This window comes from Neovison vison, chromosome X (genome assembly GCF_020171115.1).
Source record: "Neovison vison isolate M4711 chromosome X, ASM_NN_V1, whole genome shotgun sequence".
In the NCBI taxonomy this organism is placed as follows: Eukaryota; Metazoa; Chordata; class Mammalia; order Carnivora; family Mustelidae; genus Neogale; species Neogale vison.
In genome coordinates, this window is record NC_058105.1 from 97006476 (window position 1) to 97022973 (window position 16498).

Below are 16498 nucleotides of genomic sequence, written 5' to 3' on the forward strand. Positions count from 1 at the left end.
GGAGCGGGCAGGAGATAGGTTCACCCAGAGATGGGAGGCAGGGGGTGAGGGTGTGGGGGTGGGATGGCTGATGGCAGGCCCAGCTCCCTGTGCGCCCCAGACCTACACGTGACCCTTGGCTGCAAACAGCTGCCCTTCTTCCTGCTTGCAGCCCCCCCAGCCCGATATAAAAGCACACCCATCACAGTATTTATAGAACTAGTAAATAAAGAATAAAATCGCGAGTTAAAGTAGGTTTTGATTGCCTACGTGTTGGTAAAACCCAGCTGGAATAATTTGATTCATGCATGAAAAAAATGCCTCCGAAGCAGGGCCTTTTTTTAGTGAGCCGAAACTGAATCCCTCCTGCCACAGATAGAAATCTCTGTTCCTATAGTTTGGCTCCGAGACTAAGAATTAAAATCTAAAATGAGATTCCAAGAGAACTAATTATTGGCTCCCTCGAAATACACCAACTAGCCTTTCCCTGATCTTGCAGACGAAGCTGCTGAATGAAGCAAGGGACGAAGCTGTCCCCACCCCCGCGGAAGGGAACAAAGACCGTGGTGTCTGTCGGGCCTCTGGACGCAGCCCCATGGCTCGGAGAGCGGTGTTTTTAGGCCAGATTAGTTGCCATGTGAATTCGATTTCTGTTCCCGGTATCAAGGGGCTGTGACTAATTTTATATTTTGTGAGTGGTTTTTGAGGAATGAAAAAATCTATCCTTCCCACCCTCAACCGCCCACTCCCTCAAATAAGGGTTTCCCCTTCCCACAACGCCAGACTGCTTTGCAGACAATGCCTCTCACTTGTTACAGGAGACTCCGCTGCCGCTTTCCTGCCTGTGATGCCCCCTTGCCAATCCGCCCCCCCCACCACGTACACAGATGCACATGTACATGAAGCCTCAATATGGTGACCTTAAGAGTTAACTGGAAAAATACTTTTGTTTTAGAGACTAAAGATGGAAAGGAGCTGCAACAATTAAAGGCTATGCTATGGGGGACATGATCCCAGGAGGCAAGCTCCCAGAAGACATTCCTTCATTTCTCTTGACAGTTTTTCTTTTACTTTGATACAGGATCTACCAATTAGGCATCCAATTGGATTTCTGAGATTTGTTTTTATAAAACTGTGAACACTTTGGAGAGGATGAAGGCATTCCCAGTCACTCACAGTTTAGTGAGAATTAGTGAGAAACACAGTTGCTTTGCTCTGAACACCTTCGCGGGGTCAGCTACACTGAGACAGTGAGATTTGGGGCAAGAAGGAGGGGTCATTTTCGTGACAGTGTGCCTTGGGGGCGGGAAGAGGCTTGCGGAGACAGAGGACCTGAAGGAAGGGATAGCAGGAGGGAGAAGAGAGACAGAGAATGGGGAAGAGGCTGCCCCGAAGGCAGATTTCCTCTTCACTACCACATTGCTGACACTCCTACATTTGGCTTCCAAAGTTTTATCTGACGGACTTCCATAATTTGTTTAAAGGAACGACCCCCATTTTAACTGTTTTCATGGAGGGAACATTTGCTCCCAGTTCCGAAAATTCCAAAGTGAATTTTTTGTGGGGAGTGAGCAAGGACAGAGGGAGAGGGAGAGAGTATCTGAACCAGACTCCCTGCTGAGCGCAGAGCCTGTCGTGGGACTCCGTCTCATGACCCTGACATCATGACCTGAGCTGCGATCAAAAGTTGGACACTTAACCAACTGAGCCACTTAGGCGCCCTGTGAATTTTTTTTTTTTTTTTTTTTTAGTCAGTAATTTAGGTTGTACAAATGACAAAACTGACATTCAGGAGGGCAAAAGGTGTCACATGTGTCATAGTGAAGAAGAACTCATTCTTCTTGATGTAGAGCACATCATATCACAGATCAAGGGAGGGTTCTCTGTACCAAATAAATCACCTGGACAAGCACACGGGGGTCACGGTCAAGTGCTTTGTCACTGACCCCTCCCGGCCCTTCCCCACTCCCTGCTATCCTTTATTTTCAGTTCTCCCCTTACGTGTGGTGGGGAAGGAAAGGGGTTCTCTGAAGTGCCCAAATCCCTCTCGGCTGCCTGTAGATGTTCGTAGATGTGCATTCCCACCAGAGGGAACGTCTGCGGAAACCTAGTTATCCATATTCCGATGACTGCCGTGGCTCCAGCGGTTGAAATGATGCATGACTTCTTGTCACGAGGACGCCGCTAGACCTGGCAGACTCCCGTGCCGGTGGCGGTTTCAGGACAGCAGACAGAAGTGTGGATGCAGGGGAAGGAAGACTTCACCCCACCCGGCATGGCAGACGGAGGGTGCCCAGCGGGGGCAGTGATGGTTAAACACTTGTAGGCAAAATGGCACGTGGATGTTTTGGGGGACAACGGTGTTCATTGTTTCAACAGATTCTCAGAAGGATCCTGGTGCCACCACCCTACCTCCCCAGCCCCAAAGACAGAAAAACCATCGGCACAGATAATGAGCTACCGTCACAGTAAATACTTTGTTATTAGAGAAGAGACTCAAAGAGGGAGGGTCGGTTAATACAATGACTTCATCTGTCGGCACAGGTAAGACCGAGCCTTGGTACCAAATTCAGTGGCTGACCATCAAAGAACTTATTCTGTACTCATAACCTGAACTTGACACGGGCCAGCCGGGGAAGATACCCATAACAATCCTGGACATGCCGGGACTGAGAGAGTCTTCATCTCAGCCCAAGTGTGCCTCGTCGCCACAGTGCCAGGAAACCAAGCTGCCCCCAAACTCGCTGATGGCCAGGCCTCCACCCCAGGAGTGCTCAGGTTTAATTGGCCCAGACAAGTCATACGGCCAAATCGGAGGTGGGGCAGGTGGGAGGTGGGGTGGGGTTGGGGATATGTGGTCCAGCCACGTGCCCCCAAGGAGAACTGAAATATTTGTGAACAGCCCTAATGACTCCCGCCACGGTATAAAATTTTTTGAAAGAAAACCATAAAGTGTTCAGCTCATCCACTTTAAAAATTAAGAGCAAGGAACATAAAACTGTATTCACTAAATATAGGAGATAATAAAAAGAATTTCGCTTCCATGTTATGGCCAATTAAGATAGACAAAGTTAAGGGGGAAGAGATTACAAGAGAGGGAGGGAAGGAAAGTGGGAGAAGAGGCAGAAGTAGAAGAAAACGTGGAAGGGGGGCTTTTGTGGGGAGGAAGGGGGGGCGTGAGGCCCAACATGTCAGCAAGTTCGGTCTTCTCCGCTGACCGAGCCCCACATTTCAGGTCCTTTGGCCCCGGCTCCTCGGAAGTCTGGCAGTCTTCCAGTTCTATCCCAGCACCCCATCTTTCTGGGGGCCGCCCCCAGTGCCCACATGGAGCTCCATTCGAGAAACACCTTTGCATGTGTCTTTCACAGGGGCAATGGACAAGGAGTTATGGAAATGGATCTAAAAGCCAGGCATCATTCCTGGGCAACTTCCCTACCCTCCATCTCCCCCTGCACCCTCCCCCCCCAACCCCCTCCATCTCCAGCCACCAGGGTTCCTTTTGTGTATGAATCCCCCCTGCTGCAGAGACACCAAAGTCTGTCAAAACCAGCAAGGAAAACCTCCTTCCTTAATGCAGTAACTGGATTCAAGGCACGTGGTGAAACTATTGCATAAATATGCTAAGCACATCTTTTATAATAGAAAAGACTCGTTCGTTCTCTCTGTACGTCCGCATGTTTTAAAGGCATAAACTAGCCCCAAGGGCTGCGTCTTCCTCCACCCGCGCTCCTTGCCGGGCTCCCAGGGCTGAGGTATCCTTCTGCCCTAGGAAAGTGCGGCTTCTGTGGCCGCCTGCTGTTCCCACTCACAGCTCCCGGCTCAGAAACAGGGAGGTCAACCAGGAGCTGTCTCTGGGCTCCCGGAGGAGAGATGTGTCTAACCGAGAGATGGGAGAAGTCAGGGGCAAGATGAGGGCTGGGGTGTCTTGTGATTTTCCAGATTCGTTTCGGTTTCTTCTTCATTGCCATCACCCCAGGCTAAGGTGGTGGGAATAATGCCATTCAGGAGCCGTGAGCCCTGCATCAGTGGGCTGTTGCTGTTTAACAAACGTCCCCAAGATGTAGTGGTCTAAAACAGGGACCGTTTATTATTTCTCATGGATCTGTGGCTTGGCCAGGAGAGTCTTCTTGTCTGGGCTAGGCTCTAGGTCTCCACAGGGCTCACTCAGGCACCCAGCAAGCTGCTGTGATGACTGCAGGACCGGCCCGCCTGCCAGGCTAGCCGGGGCTTGTTTACACGGCCATCGGAGGGTTCCAAGAGCAACAAGAGGGCAAGTCCCAAAGCTCCAGTGTTTTTCAGACCTTTGCTCAGGTCGTTTCTGTTACTGTCTCATTGGCTAAAGTAAGTCAGGTGGCCAATCTGGATTGAAGGGTAGGGAAATAGACTCTAATCCTTGCTGGGAGGAGCTGTGAAGTCCCATTGTAGGGACAGGGTTGTCAGGAGGGGAAGGCTTTGTGGTCATTTGTGCAACCTACCACTCCTGAATCCGGGCCTTTCCATTCCACTTCTCTGGTGTAGGTTTCCCTGATGCCCCTCCTTTCTGCCCCACAGATAGGCAGCGTGGGGTCAATGTGTACCACTCTGTGAGGGATTTGGGGTATCATCACGCACAAGCAGAGGGACCATCTTTCTTGTGTGTATGATAGCAGAAACAAATCTAAAATGACAGAGGCTTTAAATAAAATAGAAGTTTTCTCAGGTTAAGCAAAGAATCTAAGAGCCTCAATGCCATCAGAGACCAAGGCTGCTTCTAGCTCCAGGATGCCTACCACCCTCGGACAACTTACCTTGTCCTCATGGTCTGAGAAGGCTGCTATAGCTCCACTCATCACATCTGCAGGCAACAATGGGAAGGAGAAGGAGAAGAACTGATCTTTCACTTAAAAGAGAGGCCTTTCAGTAGTCTCACTCAGTCCTGCTGACATCTCGTTGGTCTGAAATGAGCCATTCTTCCAGGAACAGGACACATCTACCTGCTAGGGTGACTGAGGAAAAGCTGGGCAAGTTGATACTCTAATACCTTTTCTGATTAAGGAGGAGCAGCAGAAAGGATATTGCGATCTTTGCCAAAAGAGGTCTTTCACAAACATGGTATGAGACTGAAATCACGAGACATATTTACATCTCCCAGGGCGGAGTCAAGTCATGTCATCAGTTCAGCTCAGGTAAAGGCACACATACCCCCCCTTGTGGCTTGTCATTCCCTGTGGCCCAGCAGCCGCTTGGGTAATGCTCTGAGAAGGCCAAGGACTGGCTCCCCTACTTCATCCCAGGGGTGAGGTTCATTTTCACTTTTTCCTAATTTTAACTCGGATATGACACTCACACAGTCAAGTTCACAGATCTATAGCACATGGCTCAAGGACCTTTTAACGTATGTCTGCATCCATGTAACCACCACCCAGATCAAGTTATAGAACACTTTTAGGCCACCTACCCCCACCCCAGAAGGCTCCCCAACCTGGATTCCATTGACACCCACTCCCAGAGGTAACTGTGAGTCTCACTTCTGCTACCATTGTGTGCAGGCTGCCCAGTTTTCTGAATGGCACCTATGCTGTGCGCCTCTGTTCCTTGCCTGGTATTTTGGGGTAGTACTCCCCTCTCCCTGTCTACTGTAGTCAGGCAAGAGGAGAGCCAGGAGGCAAGGCTGCAGCATGTGGGGTAGGGCGGAGCTGTGACCAGACCGAACTTTCTGGCTGAGCTTTTCCAGAACTCAGCTGCACCCAATCACCAGCAAGGTCCCGACCTCCTGATGCCAGGTTATAAAATAGCATGAAACAGGTCTGCCCAGCGAACTGGTCCTCCTCTTCTCTTCTGCAGCCTCTAAGCAAAGGCTCTCTTGTTCTGGTCTCCCTGGGTCTCAAGGCTTCTTCGTGCTCCCAAAGGAACACGGCGTCCCTGGGTGGGCACCTATCCCCTCCTATACCCACCGCCCTGCCTCGTCATGTTCTCCCTGCTGGCACCCCATCCAAGGAGCCCAATGATCTTTACAAGTTGACACATTCTTTGTGACCACCATGACTGATGTGTGCAAGTGACATGGAGACCCACTTTGGTTCAATCAAACTGATGCTCCAGACTGAGGTCCTCAGTCCAGTGACATCGGTCCCATCTGGGAACATGGTAGAAATGCAGACACCAGGCCCCCATCCCAGACCCACTGAACCTTGTCACTGGATCCCTAGAGGATTCACGTGTCCATAATGTTTAGGCTGTGACACCAAGAGGCACTCTAAGGGGGCAGTGGGCCCTTGATCGGGAAGCAGGGGCCCCCAGAAGGACCCAGAGCTCGGTGACCCCTTCTGGGTGCTCTCTACTGGGGAGCAGCTGGACAGAAGGCCCCCACCATTGTATTGTCCCTGGAGGGCTTCCTTACCCTGCCTTCTTGGCCCCATCACCCTGCCCCCGGTTTTAGAAACTGTCTTTTCCTTACTACCAATCCACGATCCCTTCTCTGCAGCAGAAACCCCAAGATTTTCTGTTAAGTTTGGCACAGATGCATTTGGCAGCAAAACCTGGTTTGAACTGATGTGAGGCTTTTTATAGTCATTATTTATCGCACTTTGTATGTCTCTTCATATGTTTCGGCACAGCAATATTAACGTGCCTGATTGCCCGCCAGGGGATGTTTCCGAAGACCTGGTTTCGCAGATCTTCCCTTCCTAATCCACTAAAACTTCTCAGTTCAGAACTCGTCTGACCCTGAAGGGTCTAGGAAGAGGTTAGGGACCTTTATCTCCTTTTCCCCTCATGGATGATGTGTTGCATTTTTTAAAAAATTCCCCCTTCCTGGTAAATAATGATAATAATAATTGTTATTATTAAGTACAAAGGTAAAACTTGTGTGGAAAATTTCAGGCTATGGAAGTAGAGGACCCCCATCTCTGCTCTTTGTCCTGGCTTGGTGTCTGCATTATTTCCATTTTCTTTTCTTTTCTACACTCGCAGAGGTATACCCTGAAATTCGTGTGAGCACACACATTTTATGTATTTGTTTATTTGTTAAAGATTTTATTTATTTGCTTGAGAGAATAAGGATGAGAGAGAGAGAGAGCACAGAGGGAGAGGGAGAAGCAGATACCCCCTCTCCACTCCCCTCCAACCTCTGGCTGAGCAGGGAACCCGACATGGATCTCGATCCCAGGACCCTGGGATTACGACCTGAGCTGAAGGCGGAAGCTTCACTGACTGAGCCACCCAGGCGCCCTCACATTTTAATACTAAAAGTGCAATCACATTTTGCCCGGCCCCTGCACCTCCGCCCACCCCCACTTCAACCACATAGCAGCACTTGACCTCTTGGCAGGGGGGCCCTGCTGTGCCCCTGGGATCTTCCCACGTGCAGTTGTGCCTTCTAACTGCCAAGGTCCATGTCCTTGGGCTCGAGGGCTGTCTCCAATGCCAAAGGCAGGGAAGGCTGGAAGCGCCAGGGAATTAAGAGCTCAGCAAGTTGTCCTCAACCAAGGGATCTCAGGAGCTGGTCTACAGTCCTGCTGGCTCCCTTGCTCTTGGGCAATAGCTCTTGGAGGCGTTTCTTAGAGCACTCCTTTTTCTTCTTCTTCTTCTTTTTTTAAAAAAACACCCCAACATTTATTTATTTTAAAGAGAGAGAGTGAGAGCACGCTTGTGCTTGCTCGCAAGTGTGGGGAGGGGCAGAGGGAGAGGGAGAGACAGAGACAGAGAGAATCTCGAGCAGACTACTGGCTGAGTGTGGAGCCCGAAGCAGGACTCAGATCTCACGACCCTGAGATCATGACCTGAGCTGAAATCAAGAGTTAGATGTTTAAACTGCCCAAGCGCTCCTTGAGGGCCCAACTATTGCTTGCTTTCGCTACCCTGACTCCTGCCCCTACTTTTCTCTACCTCCCACCCATGCCTCTCCCGGGTTCCCGTCACCTCTTGAATAAATAATGTGACTTCTAATGCTTGTCTCAGTATCAGTTTCTTCAGGAACCCAAACTATGACAATTGCAAAATACCTTTTGCTCTTTATTAATTATGGATATGCCTTAATTTCCGTAACCATTTCCCTAATACGGTCCTATTACTGGATAATTACGGGACTGCTAATCTTCCAATGGGACCCGTGAGGCTGTGGTAAATCTCCCTGTGCATATATTTTCGGGCACAAGCTTGAGTGTTTGTGAAAGAAAGGCTCGTAGAGATAGAGTTTCTGGGTCAAAAGGTAAGGACATTTAAGATATTGATAGATACGCGGGCATTTCCCTTAAAATATTTTGGATGTTGCATCGTTTTCTCTGCCAGGTGTTGGGGAAAGGCACGGTGGGGGTGTTGGGCATTCGGCCACCCTAGCCCTCTGCCCAAGCCATTCATTTTCGTCTCCATCATGGCTGTCTGTCTTCCCTTTCCAGTTCTTGTTCTAGAGGATTCCCTGTCTACCCCTGGGCTAAAATAGATTGATATCTGTCTTTCTGCAAACACTTTGAATAGGTCTTATCCTTGTCAGGGATGGGGGTAAGAGGAAGAGCTGATCTGAATGCTGGTGAAGAACAGCTTCCCGAGGCTGTTGCTTAAGCACCTAGAACTAGCCATACCTGAAGCCTCAGTATTTGCCTTTGTTTGTGTCTGTAGAAGCAGTTCCTGAGATGAGAGAGTTTGATTGAAAGTAGTTTCTTTGTAAAGTGATCCCAGGGAGTGCAGGTAGGAGAACAGGGAAGCACTTGTCTCTCGTGTCTTGTCTTTGGCACTAACTGCCCTATAGGAATCATTTGGTTTTTCACCTATACTTCTTCTGTCCCCAAGCAGCCTGAGGGCCTAACTCCCTGGGTGTCTACGACATGCTAAGCCACAGCTCCCCTAGGAGGTCAGTCCTTGGAGGGTGTTTGATCCATAAGGTTCAGTAAGAGTAAGCAACTTGCCCGAGGTCACACAGCTAGGACAGGACGTGGCAAAAACATGGGCTCAGGTCTGGGGGAGCTGACGACCAATGTTTCTTGCTGGTTTTCTTGCTCCAGGCCACCTGTCCTTTACCCAGCCCCTTCTCCCATTAGGTGCCCCTCTCTCAGATCCTCCTCCCCTAATCCCTGCAAATAAGAACAGAAAACAGTTTCCCATCCTTGTTGGTTCCTTCCCAGAACTCTGGCTCACTGACACTAATCTCCCTGTGTTTTCCCCACATAGAGTTCTTTGCTATGGCAGATTCTCACCCCACACCACGGATAAGTGAGCAGGCCCAGAGAGGCAGTATGGGAACCCTGAGACTACACAGCCGGCAGTGGGCAGACCAGGCCTTGGGAGCTCAGTTTGCCTGGAAACTTAGGTAGGGCTCCCTCAACACAGGGTGTTTTCAGAATGCCTGGTGGTCCATCCTGCTGTCCAGATTCCCAGGGGCAGGGAGCCATCTGTGACCTCACTCAGGGGTGGAGTCGTGGGTCCTGTCTTTATCAGCCTTTGGCAAAAGGAATTCGAGTGTCCTCAGATGCGTCTGAGAAGGGGACTAACAGAACAGTTCCCAAAGGAGCTGGGAGCATGGGAATGGCCTCACTTGGCCTTCCAGGGATCCTCAGCCGAAATGGCCAGAGCAACCCTTCCTCCAGGAGCCAGGCCTGTGCTGCTTCGATCCGTGACTCGCGCAGCAGCGTTGACACTTAAGGCCTACAAAGCCCTCGGAGGGCAGGATCCGCCAGGGGCCCAGGGCCCCAGGAAAATGCAGGTCCCGTTCAGCTGTCGCCCGGCAACGCCACACACAAACATTTACTGACAGGAAGAGGCGAGCGGCATTAAAGCCGCCTGACAGGGAGGTGATGGGGCAGCGGGGAGAGGCGGAGGTAGACAGTGTGTAATTGCCAAGCCGGAAGGCTGGCCCGTGGCCAGCGCACTGAGTTTAACCGTCTGTGTCACTGCCCTCCACATTCAAGGAGAATGCTGCCCGTGGCCGTGTTTCTAGGCAGAGCACCCCGTCGTGGCCTGACCCTGGGAGGACACACGTGGGGCCGGCTTTTGGTGGGGGGGTCCCCACCCCACCATCCCCTCCCATCCCATCACAGCTCTGGGCAGCGGCGCCTGGACCCAGCTGAGGAAGGAGAGGCCAGCTCTGGTTCTGGGGCACCGCTCCACCGGGCTGCCCCTGCCTTCCTCCGAACAGTTGGCAGGCCCCCGGTTCCTGTCCCCCTCCTCCCTCTGCCCTTCTGAGGAGGGAACGGGGCTCGTGGAGGGTCTTCCGGTGACTGCAGCCCCTTTTCCCTGATGCTCTGCTCCGTCAGACCAGGCAGAGTTCAGCCTCAGCCGGGAGGCCCACACGGAGATGCTGAGGCTTCCACGTGGGTTGGGCAATGCTAGAAACATCTCCCGCCCTCCTGTCGTTCTTCCTTCTCAGGCTCCCCTTTACTCAGCGAACCTCCCACTTAGCCCCGAATTAGTGACAAAGGCCCTTCAAACATGCCCACGGTCGCTGTGCGGCAGGGACCCAGGCAAGAGACAGGAGTGTGGGAGCCGGGACGAGCAGAAGCAAAGCCATTCCCCCCTCCAAAGGCAGCCGGCCCCTCGGCCTCTAGAAGGTCAACCCGACAGCAGGCTGTGGAATCTGATAGCACTCCTGTAGCTTCCAAGAAATAATTATTCCCAGGAAAGTGTTTTCAATTTTAGATAAACTGCTGTTTAAAACGCAGAGAGGACAGAACGTGAACAGTGGCAACAGCGTGCGGCTTCCCCCAGCGGGCCCATCATTAACCATTGCTCCCTGAGCTAAAGGCTGCGGCTCTATCCCCAATTAACAGCCACATTCCAGCAAGCTCCCTGTTTATCAAGGCATTAGCGCTGACATCTGGGGATGGGCGCCTGCCCAGGCCTGCCAGCCGGGAGGATGGAGCTCCCGTCCGCCCGTGCTCCCACCATGGCCCGGGCCCTCGCCCCAACGAAGTGTGGGCCCCCTGCTAGGTTGGCTTCTTCTCACTCCCGGCCCAGCATTGTGTCATTCTCCCATCAGCTGGGTACGAGCCAAGTGGCCTGGTCCCTTTGGGGACACATGTGCCTCTGCATGACCGTGTGTGTGTGCCCACGTGCCCGTGTGCAAGAACCTGGTTTCCGGAGAAGACATTGTTTGGGGACAATTCTCTAAGGAATATTCTCTGGGAGCAGAAATGCCTTCTCTACCTTCTCAAGCCCGTGTGTGTGTGTGTGTGTGTGTGTGTGCATGTCGTATGGGTGTGTGTACGGTACGTGAGTATATGTCTCCTCTCCATTACGCACCCTCTTTTTCTTCTTTTCCCTCATCAGCACTAAAGCATTGATGAAACACCTTCCTGCCTCCTTCTCCTGGGACCCCTGAGAAACAGGGATGGGCCCCTTCCCCTCCAGCGGAAAACCATGCCCTCCGCCCATACTGGGCTCTCGACGTCGGATCCCTCCCACACGCAGCTGCTGGATTAATCGTCTCTCACCTCTGCACTTAGAACTGATTCCAGTGAGTCGAGGGTGGACAGCGTGGGTGTCAGGCCTTTGTTATCTGCAGCGTTGAACAAACACTGGTTACCATTTCCAGGAGCATAGGAGGGTGGGGTGAGGCGGTCGGGGCGCACCTCTCTAGTGAAGCCTTCTGAGGGGAGATCTGAGCAGTTGGGGTCCATTCTCCATCTTGTCCCCAGTCCCCGTGGTTCAAGTGAAGACAGCCATGCTCCCAGGGGCCCGGGCTGGGCCATGCCCATTTCTGCCAGGCAGCGGCAGCCCTGGGGAAAGCTGGAACTGTGGGGATAGGATGCCCGTTCTCAATCACGGTTGCTTGACTAATAATATGTAAGTCTGAAACTGCTGGTGGTCATCTTGTCATCACTTGGGATAAGTGCCTGGAATCAGCCATGCCTGAAGCCAAGTACCTTTTAACATGTTGCTTTCCCGAGCCAATGCTTTTTTTTTTTTTTTTGGACCGAGCCAGTTTAAATGGTGTTTTTTGGCCTTACAACCAAAAGAGCTCCGCCTGGCCTAGCTCTGAGAGACCTCGCTCTCTCTGGGGCTCCAGATCTTTGCTTCCCTGACCCTTCACCGGGCTCTGACCACATTTGGCTTTGTGGGTGCTGGGAGAGGGGGCACATGTCTCCCGCATGCCAGCAGCAGCCCAGAGGTGATCATTACAGACCGAATGGGCAGATAAGTCCCAGAGCCACCTCGTGGTTCGATGCCCACCAGGCACGATTCCTGCAGGCTAGCTCAGTCCTTACCACTCCCTGAGATGGGAATGATGCCTGTCCCCATTCTGCTGCTCGGGAAACTGAGGCACAAATGAGTTAGAGAACACCACAAAGTTAACATAGTTAATTTGTCACAGAGGCAAGATTTGACTCCTGGCTGGCAGCCAGGGAGCTCCACTTAGGACTGGGCCGTCCTCTGAGGGAGCCTGGCCTGTCCCCTGGTCCCGCGTGCATCATACCGGGGGCCCCTCACCATCGCTGTTGGGAGGTGAAGCGGCTCTGATCCCACCTCCGACAGCTCTGTCTCAGCTACCCCTTTGGATCTGTAGCTCCAGGTCTGGGCCCCACTGGAGAGCCTTCCCCCGGTGGTGGGGTGGCCAATCGGGTTGCATTTTCAGGCAAGAGAGGCTTGTGTTAGGGCTACCCATGGGAGGTGGCCAGTTGTCCCTGGTTCTACACTTTGGCAGCTGCTTAATTTTGCAGAACTCTGTAGCCAGAGCGTATGCACTAAAAACAATCCCTTGGAGGGCGCCCGGGTGGCTCAGTGGGTTAAAGCCTTCGGCTCAGGTCATGATCCCAGGGTCCTGGGATCGAGTCCCGCATCGGGCTCTCTGCTCCGCAGGGAGCCTGCTTCCTCCTCTCTCTGCCTGTCTCTCTGCCTACTTGCGATCTCTGTCTGTCAAATAAATAAATAAAATCTTAAAAAAAAAATCCCTTGGAGCCCCTTTGACTCCACTGATGAAAACCCTCCCCTGGTCTTGCTCCAGCAGCGCAGTGTCAACATCGTGGTCTGCAGTTCTCAAATTACTGTATTGTTTCAGCATTTTGTTGTTTGCTGTTATGATTACTCCCATGATGTGGATGAGAACACTGAGGCTCGGGGAGGTGTTAAGTAAATCTCCTGGCTTCAGGGGAATTGTCTTTGTCTTCTTGACCTCGGCAGGATTTGGCCCCTTCAGTGAAGTTCATTGATTGAACAATCGTACTTCGGGCATTTTCCACCTGCCCGGTACTGGGCTTAGAAGCTGGAGATACAGGAGCGATGGCTGCTGGCGGACCTCATAGTCCCAGCAAACAGCCATGTCTGATGTGGTTGGTAAGAGCCGTGATGGTATCGAGCATAGGAGATTGTCCATTCTCCCAGCTGCAGAAGGTGACAGTGTTAGAGAAGGTTCTGGATAAGTGACACTGTACTGCTTGTCAGTTGGTTGAGACGCACACATGGGCCCCTGGAGGACATGGACAAACTTTTCAAGTCTTCCCCAGGCTGGCTGTCGTGGTTGTTCACCTGTGAGCTTGACCCCGCCCACAAATTTTTTCTTATCCTTGATATAAATGCAAGACTGGTAATACACCCACTTTAAAGATAAGAAAACCAAAGCCTGGAGGGGTCCCAAGACTCAGGCCTCTTATCTCAGTTCTGAAATTTGAAAGGCTATCTCTACTCCAGAGGTCATTGCGAGATCCACAAGGCCACTACTGTGACCCCGTTGCCACTCAGCTTTCCCCCTGCTCAGTCTTTTTCCCTTGTGTAGACATAAGTTTTGACCTTGAGACCATGACCCAGTAAACCTCCTTCAACCAATTTTTTTTTCTGAATTTCTTTTCTTAAAGATTTATTTATTTGAGAGAGAGAGGGTGTGCCCGAGGTGGGAGGAGGGGCAGAGAGCAAGAATCTTCAAGCAGACTCCCCCTAGCGCAGAGTCTAACTTGGGGCTCGATCCCACGACCCTGAGATCATGACCTGAGCTGAAATCAAGAGTCAGACACTTGACCGGCTGAGCCACCTGGGCATCCCTCCACACAAAGTTCCATCTCAAAGTCTGCATTCTGGAGAACTTGATCTAAGACACCATGGTCCGTATCGTTCTCATCTGATTTTGGTAGTCTGTGAATAACAAAACTTCCAAAATAACTGTGACCTAAATATGCCAGAAATTGATTTCTCATGTAAAATTTGAGAGATTGGAAGTCCCAGGCTGGTAAGAGGGCCACCGTAAGAACTATAAGATCAAAGCATCAGTAACTCAGGATCCTTTGGAGTCGTTGGTGGCACAATGTGATTTCTGGACCCAGAGTTACCTCATGGTTCAAGATGGCAGCTTGAGCTCCCCACTGGATCCCTCTTCAAGCGTGCAAGACAGAGGAGAGCAAAGAGGGATGCACGTTCTTTTTTCTTCCAGATCTCATTCCAGAAGTTGCTTCTGCTTGGATCCCACTGGCCAGACTTTGGTCACATGGCCACACAAGGCTGCAGGCTGAAGCTGGGACACATAGTCTTCACTGGGGGAAATGGGCGTGTATCCAGCGCAAAACTGGTGATTTTATGTCTTGGGGAAAAGAAGTAGATGGGTATTTACCACAACTAGCAAGCTCTGGATGTGTGCCCCCCTACACCCCAACAAAGCTACCCAGGGCTGTTTGGAGCCCCAGGGAGGGCAGAGGCTGTGTGGGGACTGCCCAGCCTGCCAGTCTTTGGTGATCATCCCTCATCTCTACACCTCAGTTTAGATCCAGGAGGACCATTGGTTCTTGCTGTAAGGCCGCTTCTGCCTGGCTTGAGGCCTCCTTAAAGGCCAAATCAGTTCACACCCTCCCTCCCAGAAGCTCCCAGGGGAAGAATGACTTTTCTTCTCTTACTTATCCCCTCCCTTTATCTTTGATCTTGTGGTTCTTTAAGCGGGTGTCTTTCAGTCTCTCCTGGGGCAAAGAGGCATCCCTTGTTTACCCACAGATAATTAACTGCTATAGTCATTTCACATACACACAGACGGCATCACCATAATTATAGAAAATACATTACACATCAGGCACACGGAATGGGGGCAATTCACCACCCAGTGGGGCCTGGAACCAGAGGTGAATGGATGCCTCAGCTGGCCCCAGGTTTTATCCCTGGCTGGGCCCCCTTTGTGCAGATCTGGGCCTCTCTCTGTGCCTTTGTAGCCTTTGGACTAGGATGGAGAGGAGGGCTCTGCTGGGAAGGGGGTGGGGAGGAGAAAGAGGGGGAAGGGAAGGGGAGGGAGGAGAAAGCCAAGGGACTGATTGAAAGAGGGCCCTGTGGGCAAAGGCAGAGGGATGGGCTCAGAGCTCCTTCCTTAGGGTACTTACCCAGAAGGGAGAAGAATGCTAAGCATCTACAGCTGAAGGGCAAGCCTGCTGCCCTCAGTGTGCACACAGAGCAGCTGGGAGGAAAAGGGCGCCCTGAGCCTGGCTGTTCGGATTCAGTGTGTCTGAGGATCTGCCTCTCTCCCTGGTTTCCAGATGCTGCTGCTGCCCATCCGAGGACCACGCTTTGAGTAGTAAGGATTCACAGTCATCTTAAAATGCGTTCTCTCTTCGAGTCCTCCTAGTGACCCTGTTTCACAGCCCAGGGAACTGAGGCTCACAGATGCCAAGTACCTTGTGTGAGGTCCCCGGTCAGCCAGCCCACGGCTTTTTGTTTGTTTTGTATGTAGAGCTGCGTCTCCCGGAGGACATTTGCCATTGTCGGTGGGGGAAGGGGGTGCGCTGGGGAGGAGGGCTTGAGCTCAGAGGGTCGGAGAGTGCCTGGGATGCGTCTGGTGTGTGAACCCCGAGGCCCTGTTTCTGAGCACCGAGAAGCCAAGGCGCACAGAGTAAAGAAGTGGCCAGGGTGCCTGAAGCAGGGTAGATCAACCCGGGGAGGAGACGCGATCCTCTGTTAGCCACAGCTGAGCGGGACCGTGTCACTAAGCCGTGGGCCCAGAGTTGCTCAGCTGGCGGGTGGCTTGTCTCTTGCAAAACGCTCACACTTTCTAAGATCAGATCTCTGTGTTCTGCCTGCAAATATCTTGGTTTGGATTCACAGAGGAGGCGGCGCTCTCTGAGTGAGAGTAAGTCATAGAGCTGTCTTCGAAGAAGGGTGTGCTTTGGGGGCTGGGTATGTGCGGAGAGAGGAAGTAAATGAGGTAATGCATGCTTCGCATTGTGCTGTGGGCGCATCGTGCAATTGTTTTCTGGTGGATTATATTAATCAATCAGATAGGCATTTTGAAATACGATCTAAGGGTTTAGTGGCCACGACCTCCCTACCGTGGGTCAGCTACACCTGCGAGAGCCACAAAAGTGAGGTGCCTTGGGGATGTTGTTAAGTTCTTATGGAACTTCGAGTTTACCAGGGAGATGCCAAGTTATAAAGAGACTCGTAAGGAATGGGCGAATTCTGGTGTCTAGACGGGGCCCATATCGGCTAGAGGTGGGGTGGTCCTCCTGGGAGCGCCATGCAGAGGAAGGAGAGGGAGGAAGAGGACATGACAATGCTCCTGGGGGTAGTCTAGGTCCTCCGAGAATCAGATGCCAGAAGAGGATTAAATGTGTAAGGATTTTATTGGGGGACATTTTTGTGAGAGAAA